General features: G+C 43.0%; 1 protein-coding gene across 8 annotated transcripts in view; it reads right to left on the bottom strand.

Annotated features, from left to right (window-relative positions):
* The window catches only part of KBTBD2 (kelch repeat and BTB domain containing 2), a 67860-nt gene that overhangs the window by 16111 nt on the left and 33426 nt on the right, over positions 1-18323 (bottom strand). Inside the window, exons 4-5 of one of the 8 annotated variants that reach the window (XM_074379861.1) lie at positions 14819-14941; positions 12974-13080 (exon numbers count right to left, since the gene is read on the bottom strand). The gene's annotated coding sequence lies outside the window, so the exon portion shown is untranslated. The other 7 variants (XM_039462144.2, XM_039462145.2, XM_010341293.2 and 4 more) reach the window with 7 other exon arrangements.

The following is an 18323-nucleotide window of genomic DNA, read 5'->3' as shown; positions in this document are numbered from 1 at the left end:
CGGCCTCCCAAAGTGCTGGGATTACAGGCTTGAGCCACCGCGCCCGGCCAAGTTTTTCAAGATTTTTATGAAAATATTAAGTGTATTATAAAACTCACATAAACTCAACAAGGCATTTATCTTCATCTTGTCTAAGAAATATCTAAGAAATTAGAGATAGGATGAAGATAAATATGGTATTTCAAATTAGGAAGAATGGCTTATTTCAAACAAATAATGTTGGAAGTGGCTAACTGCTAAAGGGGGAAAAAAAAACAAAACCTAGGCTTTAGTCATGCTTCATATCATTCATCCAAAACAATAAAATGCCAGCTGAGTAAAAATTTACTTGGAACTCAGTATTTACAACATATGGCAAAGGAATTACAAATCCGGAAAAGAGGAAAATCCCAAACAGAATGCTACTAATATGCTAAATATAAAAACTACCACTTCTTTTTTCACCACCTCTCTTATTAAGATGACCCTTAGTTACCATAATGAGAAATGACTCTATCATTAGAATCACTAATACTTTTCCTCACAAAATACCATTATGTTAAAGAGAATATCACATCTACTTCCTGCCAAACTATACTATTACAGTAACTGCTAACGATATACAGTCACGTTTACAGCCAAGTTAACTGTAGAAGTAACTAAAACAGGTGCAAAGACAAAGGGAGACTTTGGGTCATTTAAGCTAATAACTTTGCTATTCCAGAACTGAATGTTATACTATAAATCTGAGTTCTACTACCACAACCTCTAAGGCAAGGGCAAATAATACTTACAATCACTGGCTATTTCCACACATTAATAATGCAGCAAGGCACAGTGTTGCTGAGGGTATGGAAAAATAAGTATTCTTACACAGAGGAGTAAGTTGATACATATCCACAATCCCTTATTCAAAACTCTTGAGACAAGCAACATTCCAACATTTAGAATTTCCCAGATTTTACAGAGGTATTATTGCAACACATGTATCCCACATTATAAAACCCTCTCAAGAAGTCTCAGGCAGCAACAGATTATCAAACACATTATCTTTGCTGAGGGAATTTTGAATGGTGTGAAAAGTAAAGACTATAGCCTCATATTACTTCATGTCAGGTTTTACAAGCAAAGAGTTATTTTTTAACTTGATTTTTCAGAGTTTTTTAATGCAAGTATTATAGAAGACATAATACTCGGCACTGGAAACACTTAATACCAATTTAATATATTAATCCTATTTCTAGAAATATATTTTACAGAAATTTTGCTTAATAAAGTCCTACTCCCAGTAACAGGACTCAAAATTGTCCCCATCCATGTTTAAACAAGGTAACAGCAACTGGTGGCCAGAGCCAAGACAGATTTAAATTATACTGCCACTTTGGGAGTCCCAGGCAGGTGGATCACAAGGTCAAAAGATCGAGATCATCCTGGTCAACATGGTGAAACCCCATCTCTATTAAAAATACAAAAACATTAGCTGGGCATGGTGGCGCATGCCTGTAATCCCAGCTATTCAGGAGGCTGAGGCAGGAGAATTGCCTGAACCCGGGAGGTGGAGGTTGCGGTGAACCGAGATTGCGCCATTGCACTCCAGCCTGGGTAACAAGTGAAACTCCATCTCAAAACATAAATAAAATAAAATAAATTATACTACCAGACCCCAGAATTTCTTGCAGGCTGGCTGTACAGGTTCACTCTAGTCATTTCATTAACCTTATGATAATATGATTTTATTTTCTGCAGTGATTTTCAGGAGGCCCCATTCATGACTGGGTTTTGCTAGATTTGTTTCATCATATCCATGAAACCATATTAAAACAACTGAAGTCTGCTTTTATAAAATTACAAAGTCATTATACTCATTAACACAGCTTTATTAGATTCCCCTATTTCCCACTCTTCTTTTGTATTCCAGGATATGTTTTCTTCCTGGAGAGGTAGCCTAAATAAAAATTACCTTAAAATAGTCAGAAAAAGTAAGTAATTCAGATATTAACACTAACTACAATTAAAAATAAAGGCCAGGAGCGGCTCATGCCTGTAATCCCAACATGCTGGGAGGCCATGGTGCATGATCATGTGAGGTAAGGAGTTTGAGATCAGGCTGGCAACATGGTGAAACCCTGTAAAAACACACAAAAAATTAGCTGGATGTGGTGGCACGTGCCTGTAATCCCAGCTATCCGGGAGGCTGAGGCAGGGGAATCACTTGAACTCAGGTGGAGGTTGCAGTGAGCTGAGATCGTGCCACTGCACTCCAGCTTAGGTGATAAGAGTGAGACTCCATCTCAAAACACACACACACACACACACACACACACACACACCAGAAAAATAAAAATAAATCAATAAAATTAAGTATCTCGCCCCTCTGGGAGCACAGATTTCAAAATGCATTAAGCAAAAATGTGAAAACTTGGCAAGGTGACTCACACATGTAAACCCAGCACTTTGGGAGGCTGAGATCAATTGAGGCCTGAGACCTGGAGTTCAAGACCAGCCTGACCAACATGGCAAAACCCTGTCTCCACTAAAATAGGAAAATTAGCTAGGTGTCATGGCATATCCCTGTAATCCTAGCTAATCTGGAGGCTGAGGTTGCTTCAAGCTGAGATCACACCATAGCATTCCAGCCTGGGCAACACAGCAAGACTCTGTCTCACAAAAATCTAAAAAAAAAAAAAAAAAAGTGAAAATTTGCAAAGTTTAAGATGATCACTCAACAATCTTCAAATGCTCACAACACAAACGTTTTCTGTAAAAGACTTCTTCCTTCCTAACAACAAAACTTGAAACCAATACCCTAAATCCTCTGAAACATCTCAGTCTGTACTATATTACCAAGTGATGTGACATATTTTTAAAATTTTTTTTAATAATTATATTTTGTTTATCATCCTATTTCTAATATTAGCTTCAAAAAGTCACAGACCCTGTTATCTGTAAAAGCTAGCTTCCCCAAATTAAGGAAGGATCACAACATCAGGATATCAAGACCATCCTGGCTAACAGAGTGAAATCCCGTCTCTACTAAAAATCCAAAAATTAGCTGGACGTGGTGGCGACCGCCTGTGGTCCCAGCTACTCAGGAGGCTGAGGCAGGAGAATCGCTTGAACTCAGGAGGTGTAAGTTATAGTGAGCCAAAATCGGCCACTGTACTCCAGCCTGGTGACAGAGTGAGACTGTCAAAAAAAAAAAAAAAAAAGAGCCGGGCGCGGTGGCTCACGCCTGTAATCCTAGCACTTTGGGAGGCCGAGGTGGGTGGATCACCTGAAGTCAGGCAAGACCAGCCTGGCCTTCATGGTGAAACCCCATCTTAAAAAAAAAGAGAGACCAAGTCTCTCCCAAAAAAAATCCATGAGAAAAAGCTATTCAAAAACACTTAAATTACTTTGGTAAATCCCTGTTACATGCCACAATTCCTGATATCAGATGCTTCAAGATTAATAAGAAAGTCCTATATTCTAACACTGATCATTAGAATATATTCCATAATAGGCCGGGCGCGGTGGCTCAAGCCTGTAATCCCAGCACTTTGGGAGGCCGAGGCGGGTGGATCACGAGGTCGAGAGATCGAGACCATCCTGGTCAACATGGTGAAACCCCGTCTCTACTAAAAATACAAAAAAACTAGCTGGGCGTGGTGGGGCGTGCCTGTAATCCCAGCTACTCAGGAGGCTGAGGCAGGAGAATTGCCTGAGCCCAGGAGGCGGAGGTTGCGGTGAGCCGAGATCGCGCCATTGCACTCCAGCCTGGGTAACAAGGGTGAAACTCCGTCTCAAAAAAAAAAAAAAAAAAAAAAGAATATATTCCATAATAAAAAATGCTAACCTGCATAGGAATTAAATCAGAGTCATGCAAACACAATATAATGAAATTTAGAATCTTAATAAAGTGCAATGTACTTTGACATAAAAAGTGTACATATTCTTACTCTTTAAGTCCTAGGCTTAATTCAGTGTTTTTGACTGATTTGCTTGATCACACAGAATAACAGCAAAGATAAGGTTAGAATGTTATACACAGGACAAAATCCTCTCCTCCATTGTCTATACACTTTTTTTTTTTTTTTTTTTGAGACAGAGTCTCACTGTCACCCAGGCTGGAGTGTAGTTGTGTGATCTAGGCTCACTGCAACCTCTGTCTCCTGGGTTCAAGCCATACTCCTGCCTCAGCCTTCTAAGTGGCTGGGACTACAGGCACACACCACCATGCCTGGCTAATTTTTTTAATATTTTGAGTAAAGACAGGGTGTCACAGCCAGGCTGGTCTAGAACTCCTGACCTCAGATGATGTGCCCACCTTGATCTCCCCAAGTGCTGGGACTACAGGCATGAGACACTGCCTTTGGCCTCCACCCACTGACTTTCTACAAATTCTCAGGGGAAAAAGTCCTACTTATTTTTAAATCCAAAGACTTCCTATGGAAGTCAAAAATTTATAAAGTTAAAAAAAAAAAAACAAAACGGGCTTTCTAATACATTTTCTCTAGTATGCCGAAGTCTCCAAGGTTCTACTGAACAAATTCCACCACAAAAAAGTTTCAAAACATTGGCCAGGCAAGTGGCTCATGAGGCTCATGAGCTCAAGACCAGCCTAGCTAAGATGGTGAAACCCAGTCTCTACTAAAAATACAAAAATCAGCCAGGCGTGGTGGCAGGTATCTGTAATCCCAGCTATTCAGGCAGCTGAGGCAGAGAATTGCTTGAATCTGGGAGGCAGAGTCTGCAGTGAGCCGAGATCGCACCACTGCACTCAAGTCTGGGCAACGGAGCTAGACCCTGTCTCAAAAAAAGGAAAACAAGTTCTAAAACATTGTTACTATTACTAAATGATTGTCAGGATTAAATCAATCAGCAATCAATAGTAACATATACAATTCTACTTAAAAGTCTGAAACTCTTCCCGCAGAAAATAATTTCTAGAGATGACCTGAAGTATTGAAAGGATATGCAAAGGTTAGTGAAAATACTATGGCATTTTATATCAGAGACATGAGTGTCCTTGGATTTTCATATCCCAAGGAGATCTAGGAACTAATCTCCTACTGATACCAAAAGACAACTATACTTCTATTCAACAAATTTAAGTTGGTTGTCTGAATTCCTCACTTCCATTTCCTATAAAAGAATAGTATTAAAAAGGTTTTAACTCCTCTTGCTGTAAGCAGCAAAATATGCCCAAAAGTATATCAACAAAGAAAATTTACAAAAAGCAAATACTATTTAATACTCATAAAGAGACAACAGTGACAGTGAATTTATTTTACAGAATCTGATTAATATTAAAGGTTAAGGAACCTACAACATTAGAGAAAAGGTATGAAATAATTTTTTAATTCCAAATACTTTGAAAGATTTCAGAGGCTGATGACAGTGTTTTGGCTTTTTGGGGGGAGGCAATGAGAAGGGACAGACATCTAACTTCACTTTGAAACCTAGTTTTAATTCCTAGAGGTGTGTACTTTGTAGCATCTTCCCACTGAGGAGCTTGGAAACACAAACAGAAGCAAAGAAAACTTTCCTAATGTTAACCAGGCAGGACATAGAGATTGAGAAACAAATAAAGGATTAAACTATTGAATATGATAAACAGACCAATCAGCAATTAACTGAGCTGTGGATGAAAAAGAAAGAAAGGATAAAATGATGGGGAGGAGGCTGCTAGAAAGGCCTGCTATCCTAAGTACATAAGTACAAAGTTTCCATTGGATAGAAGGAATAAGTTTTAGTGATCTATTACACAGCATGGTGATCACAGTTAATAATAATATATTGCATATTTCAAAACTGCTAAAAGATTTTGTATTTTCTCACCTCAAAAAAATAAGTAGGTGAGGTGATAGATATGTTAATAGCCTGATTTAATCACTCCTTAATGTGTACAGATTGAAACATCACATTGTAGCCCACAAATACATACAATTATTATTTGCCAACTAAAAAGAAAATAAATTATATAGTAGGAATGAAGGAGTGATAGGTCTCCCTCAAGGAAGGGCACTGTGGCTATAAGTCATTCCTAGGAAGCACATTCAAATTGTGTATTACTAACTTAGGAAGTGCTACATCTCTCAATACAACAAATGTCAACAGAGAAGATTAAAAAATTTTATTGAAAAAGATCCAAGGCATTCTCCATGGAGATCAACAGCTGGAAAAAAAAAAAAAAATGAGCACAAACTCAAACTACTTGGGTTAAAAGCCCAGTTCCACAACTTACTAGCTATGTGGCCGTTTGTAAGTTATTTATTCTCTATGCCTCCACTTGCTCATCTCCAAAATGGGGTTAAAAGTAGAATGCTCTTCTCAATGAACTGGTCTAGGATTAAATTTCACACTTGGTTCAGTGCCTGACACACAGTACTACTACATAAATATCCAAAATTATTTTTATTAAGCCACCCACTGGCGGAGCTTTTGCAGCACTTTCCAACTCCTGGATTCCCCACCTACACCAGGTCTCAAGATTTCAATTTCAAGGTCTCAGCACTCCAAATACAGTTCTCTCTTTTCATTCTGGCTAAACGGTATTTTACGTAAGAGAAATTCAATGTTTTTAGAGAAAATTGGGATTTTTTTGTGCAAATATTTGACACCTGAAATCTGAATTCAGTGTTTTAAAATATTAAGATATTTTTTCTTTTCTTTTTTCCTTTTCGGATACATTATATTTTGATGGTAGAAATAATGAAACAGGCCGGGCGCGGTGGCTCAAGCCTGTAATCCCAGCACTTTGGGAGGCCGAGGCGGGTGGATCACGAGGTCGAAAGATCGAGACCATCCTGGTCAACATGTTGAAACCCCGTCTCTATTAAAAAATACAAAAAAACTAGCTGGGCGTGGTGGCGCATGCCTATAATCCCAGCTACTTAGGAGGCTGAGGCAGGAGAATTGCCTGAGCCCAGGAGGCGGAGGTTGCGGTGAGCCGAGATCGCGCCATTGCACTCCAGCCTGGGTAACAAGAGCGAAACTCCGTCTCAAAAAAAAAAAAAAGAAAGAAATAATGAAACAAACTAATACTTAACAAAGACTAATCTTAAGAAGGCTGGTGTCAGTGTAAAAAAATAAACAAGTCCAGGAAGGCACCAGTCATTAAAAAAACCCTTTCTTCATTTCAATGAGATAGTTTTCTCCTTAGGAAGGCCAAGAGATTGGTGCTAGAATGAGCTCACTTTCAAGTTATCAAAACAATCATGACAGTTAAGAATGTCTGGAAAAGACCATTTGGTCTTTAGCTTGTCAACTGCTACACAAACAGAATTTTCTGGAGTTGTGACAGGTATCAATTAAAAAACAAACCAAAAAAATTTCAGCACAGCTTCACCTACCCTATAGTCACATTCAGAGCTTAGGTCTCCTCCTCTGTGTTCTCTCTTTCCAATCATACAAATAGATGACATGGCTCCATCAGGTTAATTATGCTCAGAACCCTAAGTAAATTCAGGTCACAAGTATAAGCTTCTGTACTACATTATAATTAAGTTATCTTACTTTTAAAAAATTTAAACAAGAACATAAAGGCAATGCCACCTGTGATACAATAATTATATGAGTACAGCATGTCCTTTTATTCTAGATATCACTTTTCCTTTTTCCTCTCAGCTCTGCTCAATGACTTAAGATCGCTGGGGAAAGGTAGGCTAACACAAAATTGACCCAAACTTTTTCACTAGAAAATCATTTTTCACCAAGTCAATGATTTCTTCAATCACAATAGTAAAAGAAAATATTTCCCAGATATTCACACACTCACATATGAGGTCATGAAGGGCATGGCAACTTAACACTGATGACGACTACTAAAGTTCCTTCAAAAAAAGAAAATGAACATAAACTGAGATAGACTCACTTAGAAGCCCCTGCTTCCAATGGAAGTTACTAAAGTCACTACTTTTCCAAGGGACAGGAGTGAAGTAAAGAAAACGAAGAATGTCTTATTGAATGATCATATTTTCTCCAAATCTCCTACAATAATGCCGTCTTCTCACAAAGAATCTAGGTACTGCAAATTCCTGGCAAGAGAACCAAGGTGTAATCATTCCCCTTAAAAATTACTTAGGTCAGCCTGGTGCAGTGGCTCACCCCTGTAATCCCAGAACTTTGGGACGCCGAGGTGGGCAGATCACAAGGTCAGGCGTTCCAGACCAGCCTGACCAACATGGTGAAACCCCTTCTCTACTAAAAATACCAAAATTAGTAGGGCGTGTTGGCGAACGCCTGTAATCCCAGCTACTCCAAAGGCAGGAGATACTCCTGAGGCAGAATCGCCTGAACTCGGGAACCAGAGAGGGTAATGAGCTGATCCGCGACACTGCACTCCAGCCTGGGCGACAGAGCGAGACTCCGTCTCAAAAACAAACAAAAATTACTTGAGATCAACCTGTCATTTCTAATACTGAGTTACTTAAGTATCACTTAAGTCTATTCAATCTCTACAATACTGAAAACATTAAGCTAACAAAGGACTTTGCAATTTTCACTCGTATTCTATGACAGCAGAACGAATCCTTTCTCCTGGCCCTATTTGTCTTAGAAATGTGGGCAAAGAGAAGGGGAGAAGGGGAACGTTTTTTGTTTTTTTTTTTGTTTTTTTTTTTTGTTTTTTTTTAAGTTGGGTTTTCACCATGATGGCCAGGCTGGTCTTGGACTCCTGACCTCAGGTGATCCACCCACCTTGGCCTCCCAAAGTGCTGGAATTACAGGCGTGAGCCAACGCGCCCGGCCTATGGGAACTCTTTTCTAAATAAATGTATAACATCTTTGGAAAAACCAATGTTATCATTTGGCTTTTAAGACTGCATTCAAGTCTCCAGAATATACCTTGCACATTCAATGTTCACCGTTTAGGTATGAGAAGCTCTACATTTCCACCAACCAGAAGAAAATCTATGGAGGAGCAGGATGTATGTGCTCCATCTCTATTCCCTCCCATCTCCTTACATGCCCTATGAATAACATAAATTAACAGATTTTATAATACTTTTTATGCGAGCAAAAAAAAAAAAAAAAAAAAACCGCACTATGTGGAAACGTGTGGACTACAGAGCATGCTCAACGGAAAGGCCACAGCACTCCGGAGTTACTGACAGAAAATAACCTCTTGAGGATTCCAGGCCCCAACCTAAAAAGACTTCAATAAGCACTAAACCAAGAGAAGATCAAAGAGAAGAAGTAAGCTTAACTTTAGTTATTAGCCGGATGGAAAGAATACCAAAATTCCACATCATCAAGACTGGAAAACTACAGACTGGCTTGACTTTTCAATTAACTTTAGGTCAGGAAAAAAGAAGGGGGAAAACAGTCCTTACCAAAGGTTAACCAAACTAAGTCATCCACAATTGCAAGAGGTTCATACTACTCAAATTCACCAAAAATGTACAACTCAGAGAGAAGGGAGGAAAAAACTCTATTAGTTGCCTGCGTGGAAGAAAATATCATCTCAGTGCACAGCGTTGATAGGGTTTCGTTTCTGCTCAGTGAGCCAGACGTACAGATTCATGTATAAACAACACGTGACCAGGTCGGTCCCCTACGCTCTCCAAAGGCTAATAGACACAGAAGATGGTTCACACAAACATGCCCTTTTCAAGTTCATTTTGTACTCTGAATTCTCATTTTCACTGGAAAGGGTGACCGTGGTAGCCGGTGAATTAGATACTCCTCTACCTTTGAAGCAGGCAAAGAGCTCTTAGATTGCTAAGCCCAGAGGAAAAAAACATGTTAACTCAAAATAACTGCCCCACATCAAACTAAGAGAGATTTTTCTATGTCGCGTTTTTTCAATTCATAGGGAGAGGAAGGTGGTCGAATTGAAGGAAGTTAACGATTTCGCAAAGTAAACACGTACACAATTTTCCCTTTCAAAGGGCAGTTTCTGCTTTCTTTCTTAAGTCCACATAGACCATAATAGGAGCTCTGTCCGCCTAGACCTCTCTTGGTTAGTTCAGATAAACCAGGGGAAATAAAGAAGGATCGGGGTGTCGTCCTTCGGTCCACCGTGTCGCGAACACGTCTCGAGTCCTAAGAGAAACAGCTTTACTTCGGTAGGGGCAGGCGCAAGCCGAGGCCAGGGCGCCGCCCGGGAGCCCCACTGCCGCCAAGGCGCCGGGTGCAGGAAACGCCCAGCAAGCGGCGCCCCGGGCCGCCCCTTCCCCGCGGAACGGCCCGAAACCCCGCCGCCCAGGAGCCGCCGAGGGGTGCGGAGGGCGGCGCCGGCGCCCCTCCCCCGCCCGCGGCGGAAGCGCCTAGGATTTGAAAGATGCCATGGCCGCCGCCCCCCGCCAGCCGAGCCACAAAGGGCCGAGCCCCCTCCCGCCGCAGCCCTCCTCCCCGGCTCCTCCACAAGTCGCCGAGGGCTCCCCGCCCGCCCAGCGCTGGCGTCGCCTGCTCACCCGGGTCTCTCGGTCCCTCGGGGTGGGAACCGGTCCAGCCGGTGGCCCCGAGCACACTGGGCCCGTGCGGCGCGGCGGCGGGGGCGTGGCCCTCCCGCCGAGGCCACGGCCGGGGTCTCGCCTCCGCCTCCGGCCGTGGAAGGCTGGCGCCGCCGCCGCCGCCTCTTCCTTCCGGTTTCCCCTCGCACCCTCCCTTGCTCGGTCCGTCCAGCGCGGAGAGCAGCGTCCTCTGCGGGCGCCGCCGCACGCTCCTCAGGGCCCGACCACCGCCAGACTCCTCCCCCGGGAGCCGCGCCGCCCGCCCGCGCCGCCTCGTCAGCCCGGGGCCGCGAGACGCCCGGCCCGCCGCTCCAGCCCCGCCCCGCCCCCGCCGCGCGCTCTCGCCCCCGCCTGCGGCCCGGGAACGCGCAGGCAGCGAACCGTTGGCCAGCCCGCGGCGCCCGCCCTCGCCACGCCGCCCTCCCGCCTCGCGCGCGCGGCTGTCGGCACCAGCGGCAGTTTTGCAGTTTCCCGGGTCCCCGCGACCGTTCCCCCGCCCCTCCCTTACTCTAGCTGCCCCCGCCCTTTTCCTGCGCCGGATCCCACCGGAAAGCCAAAACAATTGGAGCCGCGCAGGCGCGAAAAAGGAAACGGAAAGAGCAGGAAGGGCGGGGGCGGCGCGAGGGGACGGGAAGCGTAATTGAAGGGGGTTCCCGGGAAAGGTCAGGGGCGCGCCCTCGAGGGGCGCGTGCGCGGCGGAGGGGTTGTTCGGAGAGCTGCGGCGGCCGAGGCCTCGGGCTCAGACTAGCCGGTGCAGAGTTCATTGCTAGGAAATCTACACAGCAAAACAATAATTGCTGTGCCGAAGGAGGTTTTTTACCCCTTGAAATTTCCCCTGAAATACAGATTTTGCCGGCTGGGTCGGGGAGTGGGAATGAGTAGGACTACACAGTACCACACTGGGAACAGGAGAAAGTTTAGGGGGCGTTGGGCGGGTCGCTTTGTCCCCGCAGCACCTCTTCTCCAGACCGTGCCCTCCTCTTCCCGCGCCGTTTCAGTTTTTCCCGAGCCTAAGGAAGAACTCAGCAGCACCCGAAAAGGCCAGCAGTTGGAGATTAGGAGAAAGGGAGGGAGAGACATCTGGGTGCGGACGGGAACTCCGGCGCATGAAGCCTTCCGTTTTGTGCTGCAATGCGGCGGCTACACCCCACCCCCTGCAACCCCCCCGCAACCCCCGAGTTCCAAAAGAGCGCCTTCAGCTTTGCTTCACAAAGCGAAACGTTGTAGCAGCAGCTAATGGCTGTGGCCTGTACTGGTTTAGTTAACTTGGCACAGCTTACTGGCAGGCAGGCTGTAAATTTGCTCTCTCATTTGCTAGGAGTTATTCGTGGATCAAAAAAATTGTCAGAAATGCCCACACAGACTCCACCTACCTTCCTAACTTACACTCTTGGCACAAGCCCAATCTAGAGAATGTAGATGACTAATTATAATCTGAAAGGCCATACCGTCCGTACATGATTGAAGGGAGTCTCTTCCTGTAAGCTAGGCTAAATCCACTGAAAGCACACCAAGATACGTTTTATTTGGAACGACTGATGAAGGATTGTTTTACAGTAGAATCCGGAAACTACATTTAACAAATCTTTATTGAGTTTCCCGCATGCTACAACTGTACTTAGTCTAATTAAATAGTTAAGTCATAAAGAAGCCATACAAAAAATTAAAGTCATTTAACACACACTTGAGCCATACTGGATATGAGAGATGCAGTCTAAACAAGCAGACAGCAACAACAAATGATACCTGTGGTAAGGAATTTGTGATTCATCCTGTGGGCAACAAAAAGTCATTTAAGATTTTTAAGCAGGAGAATATCTTGATAAGATTTTAGAGAAAAAATTCTGAAGCATGGTAGATAGTAGACTGCAAGCAGGGATACTAGTCAGGAGGCTGTTGATACAGTTAGACATGAGATGGAGAGAAAGTCCGAACTAAGCAAGCGTCAGTGAGAATGGTGAAGCAGAGATAGATCTGAAAACTAGCCAGCTATGATAAATAAGACTTGATTACCTAGAGGATGAGAAGAAATAAATCAAGGATAACTGAGTTTTCTAGTTAGGGTGATTAGATAGTGATATCAGTGACTATATAAGGAATAATGGGGCCAAGCGTGGTGGCTCACACCTGTAATCCCAACACTTTGGGAGGCCGACGCAGGCGGTTCACGAGGTCAGGAGATGAAGCCCATTCTGGCTAACACAGTGAAACCCCGTCTCTACTAAAACTATAAAAAATTAGCCGGGTGTGGTGGCGCGCGCCTGTAGTCCCAGCTACTCAGGAAGCTGAGACAGGAAAATCGCTCGAACATGGGAGGCGGAAATTGCAGTGAGCTGAGATCACGCCACTACACTCCAGCCTGGGCCACAGAGCAAGACTCCGTTTCAAAAAAAAAAAAAAAAAAAAAAAGGTAGTAATGAATTGTGAGGATGACAGGACTAAAAGATGTCCTTTTAATGACTGTACAGTTAGGAATGCATTTGGGCCCACATTTTTGTCGAAAAAGAGTCCATTATAATAGTTTAAACAAGACCCCAAATCTGCAGGTAGGTGGTTACCTTTGTTGGTTCAACAGCTCAAGAACAGCATGGTCGTCATTTCTTTGATTCTCTTGACATTAACTTCATGGTTGCAAGATGGCTGCTGCAGTTTTAGAGAACAAATTCTGAAGGCAAGAAGATGGGAAAAGAGTGGTTTCCACCATGCATGGTCTTTTTTTTTTTTTTTTTTTTTTTTTTTTCAGGAAAGTGAAAGGTTTCTCAGGATGCTACCTCATCTCCCAAACTCAGCAGACTTCCACAAACATTTCATTGTTTAGAATTGTAATTTGGGCCGGGCGCGGTGGCTCAAGCCTGTAATCCCAGCACTTTGGGAGGCCGAGGCGGGTGGATCACGAGGTCGAGAGATCGAGACCAACCTGGTCAACATGGTGAAACCCCGTCTCTACTAAAAATACAAAAAAAATTAGCTGGGCATGGTGGTGCGTGCCTATAATCCCAGCTACTCAGGAGGCTGAGGCAGGAGAATTGCCTGAACCCAGGAGGCGGAGGTTGCGGTGAGCCGAGATCGAGCCATTGCACTCCAGCCTGGGTAACAAGAGCGAAACTCCGTCTCAAAAAAAAAAAAGAATTGTAATTTGGCCACCTGTAAAGGTTACCAAAGAGAAAAACACTGGGAATGGATATTGGGTCAGACAAGTCAGACAAATAGCAGTTGGCCAGTTAGTTAATATTTAAAGCATCCTTCTTTAACACTTAGAACTCTGAGGGCTGTCAGGATGGATTGATGTTTTAGGGTTTAAAAAAAGCCCAATCGTTTTGGTGTATTATTATCTTAACCAGGAAAAGAACAGATTGAACATTTATACTCAAATATTTGTATTTGTTTGCCATCCCTTATCTCAAAGTTCCTATCCCCTTAAACAAAGTCTCAGAGGGGACTGGAACAATGAGGAAGAAGGGACTGATGCAATCAGGGGAGGCTGACTCCCGTTCAGCTTTCCTTTTGCAGCTGCCATCTTAGAATAACTGTAGGTGCTTGGCATAATTAATTTGATGGTCCACCTAAAACGCCGTTTTAGTTCCCTTGGACATCCTGTCTCTGAGCTTAGAAAGCTCTGAATGATCACAGCACGTTGCAGTGTACATTTTAGGGAGTCATAAATCAGTATTTTCTAGCAATTACACAAACTTTTTTGGAATGTAGAGCATCTCTCTTGTGATCCATATCCAGAACGTTATTTCTTTTTTTTTTTTTTTTTTTTTTTTTTGAGGTGGAGTTTCGCTCTTGTTACCCAGGCTGGAGTGCAATGGCACGATCTTGGCTCACCGCAACCTCCGCCTCCTGGGTTCAGGCAATTCTCCTGCCTCAGCCTCCTGAGTAGCTGGGATTACAGGCATGCGCCACCATGCCCAGCTAATTTTTTTGTATTTTTAGTAGAGACGGGGTTTCACCATGTTGACCAGGATGGTCTCGATCCCTTGACCTCGTGATCCACCCGCCTCGGCCTCCCAAAGTGCTGGGATTACAGGCTTGAGCCACCGCGCCCGGCCTCAGAACGTTATTTCATGCAACCTTTTTCAGTTAACAAGGCATCTTTCCTTTTAATTGTTAACAAGACATCTTTCCTTTCAACTGATGGCCACAAAAAGTATCATCCTACAACTGTACTTTAAACATTGTCACGATTGTAGAACAGAAAGAAGACAATAATAATGCCTAGAAAAATAAACATGCAGCCGGATGCAGGTGGTTCACGCCTGTCATCCCCGCACTTTGGGAAGCCGAGGCGGGTGGATCACCTGATATCAGGAGTTCGAGACCAGCCTGGCCAACATGGTGTTACAAGGTAGATACTGTGTCCACTAAAAATACACAAATTAGCTGGGCATGGTGGCGGGCACCTGTAATCTCTGCTACTCGGTAAGCTGAGGCCAGAAGATCACTTGAACCCGGGAGGCCGAGGTTGCAGTGAGCTGAGATTGTGCCATTGCACTTCATCCTGGGCAACGAGAGCTGAACTCCGTCTCAAAAGGAAAAAAAAAAAAAAAAAAAAAGAAAAAGAAACATGTGACTAAAATTTTTCTAAAATTGTTTATTTCTGACTGCTATAAATCATAATCACTTAAGATTGTAATTGATGAGATAAGATACAATTAAGGTTAAATTTAATGTTGTTAAACTAAATTTGCCTTGAGCATGCCTCCAACCTTGAGTCCCTACATAATGAACTGCAACCTAACAGTATAGGAACAAACTGAAAGCCTAACTAGGAGTACATATTTTTTTGTAACAACTGAGTTTCAGCCAATCACAGCAGCTGAGCTTCAGTCAATCACAGGCAGCATACCTATCAGACCACACCCAAATAGGGATGTCTAGCTGTAACTAATCAAGCTGTTTCTGTACCTCACTTAGATTTTCTAACCATAAATGCTGCCTGTCCACATTGAGTAGCAGAACTCTCTGAACCTCTTCTAATTCTTTTTTATATTAGATTAAATTTTGTTTTTGCTTTTTTTTTTTAAGACAGAATTTTGCTTTTGTTGCCAAGGCTGGAGTGCAATGGCGCGACTTCAGCTCACCACAACCTCTGCATCCCAGGTTAAAGCCATTCTCCTGCCTCAGCCTCCCAAGTAGCTGGGATTACAAGCATGTGCCACCATGCCTGAATAATTTTGTATTTTTAGTAGAGACGGGCGGGATTTCTCCGTGTTGGTCAAGCTGGTCTCGAACTCCCTACCTCAGGTGATCCCCCCCACCCACCCTCAGCCTCCCAAAGTGCTGGGATTACAGGCTTGAGCCACCGCGCCCGGCCTCAAAAATTTTTTTTAATAGAGATGGACTTTCACCATGTTGGCCAGGCTGGTCTCAAACTTCTGGCCTCAAGTGTTCCTCCTGTCTTGGCCTCCCAGAGTGCCAGGATTATAGACATGAGCCACTGCACCCAGCCTCTCTTCTAGTTCTGAAGGCAGCTGGATTCATGAATTGTTCTTTGCTCATTTAAACTCTATTAAATTTAGTTTGTCAGAAATTTTTTCACAATATTTTAACCTATTTAAAAATCTTGGATTTGTGGGAGAATGCTACCAGGAACCTCTCTGAGGAGAGTGCAATGCAGAGCTAATGTGTAATATATTTTTTCCAGCTTGCTTCCCTGAAATAATACAGAGAAAATCCAGTTAAAACGGACATCATTATTAATGGTAGCACAAGGGAGTTCTTTGTGGTAACAGAACAGTTCTGTATATCTTGACTATGTGTAAATGTATAGACATATGTTAGTCAGCTTTGTGTTGTTATAAAGGAATACTTGAGACTGGTCATTTATTTTAAAAAGAGGCGTATTTTGGCTCATGGTTCTGCAGGCTGCACATGAAGCATAGTGCAGGCATCTGCTTCTGGTGAGGGCCTCAGGAAGCTTACAGTCATGGCGAAAGGCGAAAAGGGAGCCAGCGCATCACATGGTGAAAGAAGGGAGGAGGTGTCAGGCTCTTTTAAACAACCTGCTCTCACATGAACTCATTACAGTGGGAGGGCACCCAGCCCTTCATGAGGAGCCGCCTCCATGACCCAAACATCTCCCACCAGGCCCCAACTCCAACAGTGGAGATCACATTTCAACATCAGATTTGGAGGGGACAAATATTCAAACCATAACAACATATGATAAAATTTTATAGAATAAACATAGATATGTTTAATATATAACACACAGCAAGAATTTCGTTTATGTAAAAGATGATGAAATCCAGTAAGATCCTGCCTCAGCCTTCCAAAATGCTAGGATTACAGGCATGAGCCACTGGCCCTGGGCAGCTTTTTTTTTTTTTTCCAGACAGGGTGACACTCTGTCACCCAAGCTAGAGTGCAGTAACATGGTCACAGCTCACTGCAGCCTCGACCTCCCTGGTCTCAGGTGATCCTCCAACCTCACTCTCCCAAATGGCTGGGACTACAGACACCCACCACCATGTCCAGCTAATTTTTGTATTTTTTGTAGAGATGGAATTTTGCCATGTTGCCCAGTCTGGCCTCAAACTCCTGGGCTCAAGCGATCTGTCTGCCTTGGCCTCCCAAAGTGCTGCAATTACAGGTGTGAGCTGCCATACTTGGCGTTTGTTTGGTTTTTTTTTTTTTTGGTTTTTTAATTGCCAAAAATGTCAGATTCAAGCCTAGTAAATAAAGTTTTGGACCAAAAAAAAAAAAAAAAATTTTTTTTTTCAGTAAGATCTGAGTGGTGTAGTTAATTGCAGTATGCCAGTGTCAATTTCCTAACTTGTATCATGTACTATAGTTTTTGGAGCTTCTTTTTGTTGTTGTTATTTACTTTTCTTTTACTTCTCCAGAGCCTTCTCTATGGATAATGTACTATAGTTTAAAAGATGTTACCATTGGGGGAAGCTGGAAGATGGGTACACAAGCAACTCACTGTACTATTTTTGCTACTTATTGTGAGTCTTGTGGTGAAGTCCAGATAAAAAGTAATCCTGTAATCCCAGCACTTTGGAAGGCTGAGGTGGGAGGATCACATGACTCCAGGAGCTCAAGACCAGCTTGAGCAACATGGTGAAACCCATCTGTACACAAAACACAAAAATTAACCAGTCATGGTGGCATGCACCTGTAGTCCCAAGCTACTCAAGAGGCTGAGGTAGGAGGATGACTTGAATCTGGGAAGAAGAGGTTTCAGTGAGCTGAGATCACACCACTGCACTCCAGCCTGGGTGACAAAATAAGAGTGTCTGAAAAAAAAAGTTTAAAAGTCCAAAAAAGGACATTATTTATTCAATAAATATTTAATGCCCTAGTATACAGAGATAAGAGACCCATAGAGGAATGCGTGTGTTGGAAGGAAAGACCCAAGCAAATCAACAGTGGGATACACTCTTTGAAAACGATATGCACAGGGTATTACAAAAGCACAGAAGAAGAACAAGTAGGTCAAGAAAGGATTTTCAAGAAAAGGGAAGCAAGCTGACTAGAAAAGGAAAACCAGCAGAAGAACAAACAGGGATCATGACACAGAGGTTTAAATGAGCTCTGGTAAGTTTCATCATTATGTGTTTTTATTACACACAGTACTTTTATATCATTGCCCTTATCATGATTATATAATAAATGATGTTATGAGATAAACTCCCTGAAGGCAGAAACCAGTTTTATATCCTGTTGACTCACTAGTTTTACAGTTTCTGAGTACTAGTTAATATTTGTTGAGTGAATGAGGTTGTTGGTCATGACTGGAACATGGAGTACATGTGAAGGAATGCAGGGCATCTGGAGAAGGTGAGGGATAGATACAGATCATGAAAGAACTCATATGGTGAGTTTGGGCTCTATTCCAAGGTAATGGGGAAAGATCAGAGGAACATGATTAGTTTTCTATTTTGGGAAGATAACATATAC

Source organism: Saimiri boliviensis, chromosome 10 (assembly GCF_048565385.1).
Source record: "Saimiri boliviensis isolate mSaiBol1 chromosome 10, mSaiBol1.pri, whole genome shotgun sequence".
NCBI classification, from domain to species: Eukaryota; Metazoa; Chordata; class Mammalia; order Primates; family Cebidae; genus Saimiri; species Saimiri boliviensis.
The sequence above is the reverse complement of the archived record's forward strand: the minus strand, read 5'-3'. Positions and strand labels throughout refer to the sequence as shown.